Source organism: Lepidothrix coronata, unplaced genomic scaffold (assembly GCF_001604755.1).
Source record: "Lepidothrix coronata isolate B3197 unplaced genomic scaffold, Lepidothrix_coronata-1.0 Scaffold247, whole genome shotgun sequence".
Taxonomy (NCBI): Eukaryota; Metazoa; Chordata; class Aves; order Passeriformes; family Pipridae; genus Lepidothrix; species Lepidothrix coronata.
In genome coordinates, this window is record NW_016690427.1 from 331,817 (window position 1) to 335,536 (window position 3,720).

The following is a 3,720-nucleotide window of genomic DNA, read 5'->3' on the forward strand; positions in this document are numbered from 1 at the left end:
GTGTGTGGAAAGTGAAATTTAAATGAAGAAAATATATATTTTGTGTAAGTATATGCATAAACATGTATCAAAGATCATTTTTATTGAGCGGACTTGTAGAAGCTGCATAGGAAAAAAATGAAGATAGTGGAAACAATTAACAAAGTTAACTTTTGAATGAACCTTAATTTTTGCCATATACTTGGATTATGTAGGAATTCCAGTCGTTGATTTTGAATCAATGTTTTTAGCATTGATTTGAGTGTAGTGGACAAAAATTTTGAACTATGAATAATTTAGTTTCTGTTGCCATCGGAGAATTAAAGTGCCTGTGCTGGATTCTGTGGACAAGTCAGTACACAATAATGAAAGGAAGTTAAATAATAAATAAAACATAAGTTGCACTTCAGTTACAAAATTCTTGTCTTTATGATGAGAATAGGATCTTCAGGCTATATTTAAAACTAGACCAGAAGAGGCTTTTTTATCTCAGTAGGAAAATATGTTTATTTCTGCCAGTTGTTACCATTCAACACCATGGACTTCAGAGTGTTTTATCTTTTATTAAGAGAATATAATACAGGAATAAATTGGGGGAGATTAAAGAAAATTGCCCCTGAATACTCATGATTTCCTCTTTGACCCATTGGATATGGTAACAAAAGACCCCAGATTAGAAGGTGCTTAAATTTCAGAGTTGCAAATGACACTGATCATAATTACTTTTTTTCAGTCCTAGTATAGTTTAATTTAAAAAGCTTAATTCCTAAGATATATTTAAATACTTTCGCATCTTGTTTGTAAGTTAGATGCTTCCAGTTCAAGCTTGTCTGTCAAATATTAATGTGTTCTAATGGAAAATGTTCACTCTAGAGACAGTCTTTTGCTTTTAACGGTTTGGGTTTTTGTAATGTTGAGATTTTTCAATGATGCTCAAACTAAAGTTATTAGAAACAGGTGGAGGTTTTTTCACTGAAACTGGGAACATAACTGCTGAGTTGAGGCTGTCATATTTTCTAATTTCTGAGCATGTGTTAAAACAGTGTCAATTGTAACCACTTAATTATAACAAAGTTTATAATTTTTTTTAAGCTCCCTGGTGTTGCATCTTTAACTTACAGCTACACTCACATGCTTCAGATCAGCCTTCTGTCTGATAGTAACTCTGGCCTTAGGGATGCATCATGCTTTAAGGTCTGTGGAAATCCTGCTGTGATTTAAGATACGTTACTAACAAAAGTGCTGTCTCTAGACAAACATACTGTATCCAGTGAGATACTGGAAGTGAGAGACTCTACCTCTAAGCAGGCAGTCAATGTATTGTGAAGAACATTCAAAATTACAGTGATGCTTTGACTTACTCTGTCAAAATGTCTGAGTGCCTTTGGGCAGGGATTCATGAGATGGATAAACACAGCAAGTGGTTGGTACATGGCAACACTACAGTTGTATGTACAGGCAGATGGTCTACGAGCCGCAGTGCACCTCTCTTTCAATGAGTTTTATTGCTGATGTGTAACGTGTGTTGTATTGACTCTGTCTGGCCATTTGTCTTAAACAAAACAATTGCTTTATACCTTGTAGAAGCAATTGGAGACAATTTCCTTAGTGATTTCAACTCAAAATACAGAGCTGGGAAGAAGAGTATGTTAATGGTAAATATGAAAAGCAGTTGATATATAGGTAATACTGTCCCAACTGTTTATAAAAAAATATGTAGAGGGAGAAAGCTGGAAGTCTTGTGGGTTGATGGCCTTTTAACTTAGTCCTTCTAAGTATCAATTAATTATTCACAAAGATGGGCTGTCCTACATTCATGACTTTGTTTTTTCAAATCTGGAATTGACTCATAATAGCCAAGCAAGTGTGAGTTTTGAATAGAAATTTGACAGATTTCCAAATTAATTTCCATTATCTGTGACCCACATGATGGTGCTATTTCCTGCTTTTGAATTACAGACTTAGACTTCAATAAGCTGCTCTTCTTTCAGAGCCATTTGATCACACACACACACAAAAAGCGTGGTATTGCTAGTCAGTCCTTACCAGATCCCAGAAACAACTTTGATGTAGAGTTTCCATTAAAATGTTTTTCGTTTGTGTCTGAATATTGGCAGACTTTTAGTATAACAAGTTTTTCTATTCAGACAGGGTTCTGTTTAATGCTTTATTGTAGTAGCTGTCAGGTAATGATCCCTGGCACTTCACAGAGTGTCTCCTGCACAGTTTGGTTTTGTCATGTGTTTCTCCTGGCTCAGTCCTTGTCAGCAATGTGATGTGACTTTGTCATAGCCATGAAGCAAAAGTGCTTTAGAGTCGTGCTAATGGCACATTGCTGGAATGGCTGATTGATCTCCCAGAATCTTCAATAGCTGTGGTGAATCACCTGAAATGATGGTGGAGGCTTGTAAGTACTTTTTCTTAAGTGTACATAGTACATGTTACCAGATCTTCAGCTGAAATGCTTGCACAGAGTGAGAGGAATAGATTGTTCATAGCCATAGTCCGATTTGTAACTGTCAAAACAGAGCAAAAATGCATTGGTTTTCCTTTCAGGTAGGGACCTGTTGCAAGAACCTATTGATTGCACCTCGATCACAGGCTTGTTGGCACTCTTGTAGCACATATGAAGTAATCTGTGCCTCTGTGTGTGCTTTTGTTGGAGAAGGGGAAAAAATTGCTGCCTGTATTTGCTGCGATATCCTCCTTCATTTCCATGTTCTGAAACAAGTGTTCAGGAGACTTTGTGATCCTTCATTAGTTCAACTCCATCATTCTAATAGAAGAGTACTTACCAGTCATCCTGGTTATGATGATCTTAAAAATATACTTGTCAAATGTTTTTGTAAGGCAAGTAATTCACAGAAAGCTTGGGTCTTGAGTTGAAGCACTGAAACTATGTAAACGTTTTGTGGTAGCCAGATGTCATTTAATAGCTTGATGATAATTGCTTGGTCTTCACATGAATTTCGCTTTTGTGGTTTTTTTCTTGAACATATAACATATGTGGAATAGCCAGCAAATACAAATTTTATCAATCAGATATAGTTTGACATTTTTAACACTTTTTAATCTTTACAAATACCTGTTTACCATATGGTGTAAGTGGGTGTGCAGGAAACGACACTTTCATCAACTCTGATATACTACTTTTCCATGAGCTGAGCATGAACATTTCCTTTTAACGGGTGTGCTGAAGGCGAGCCTTTGAAGAATGGGTGTATGATTTTGGACTGTAACATTTATATTTGTGTAATTCTGTAGGTGGTTATTTTAAAATCACTTCATCTTTTAGCTTTTCTTATTTTTATTTTACTTTATTCACAAAAGTCTGTTCCAGATGAATGTTGCAATATGTGAAAGAAGTAACAGAAAAGCAAAATTCATATTTTTCTTTTCATTGTTGCAGAATCCAGTTGTTGTTTTTATTGTGATCCAGAGTATCCCGTTTCCTGTTTATATTCTGTGTCTTTTGAAGATGCTGCAGAGTTTCAAGGGAATTCTATGATCTTTGAACTGAAATCCTGTGTATCATTAAACTGAATTAGTCGTGATAGTTTCTTCAGACATAGGGTCATAGTAGCTTTCAGTGACTTGAAGATACTGATTCCAAATGCTGTTCTGACTTGTTTGCATACAATTAAGGTTTAATTCAGTTAAACAGCCCCTCAATGCTCTGTTGTGCAGTATCTCAAATATACATTTGTTATAAGTAAATGAAACTTAGGCTAAAATATAGCA

The 3,720-nt window shown here is 35.4% G+C and overlaps 1 protein-coding gene across 5 annotated transcripts in view; it reads left to right on the forward strand.

Annotated features, from left to right (window-relative positions):
* The window catches only part of RPAP2 (RNA polymerase II associated protein 2), a 34,279-nt gene that overhangs the window by 26,761 nt on the left and 3,798 nt on the right, over positions 1–3,720 (forward strand). The window lies entirely within an intron of this gene.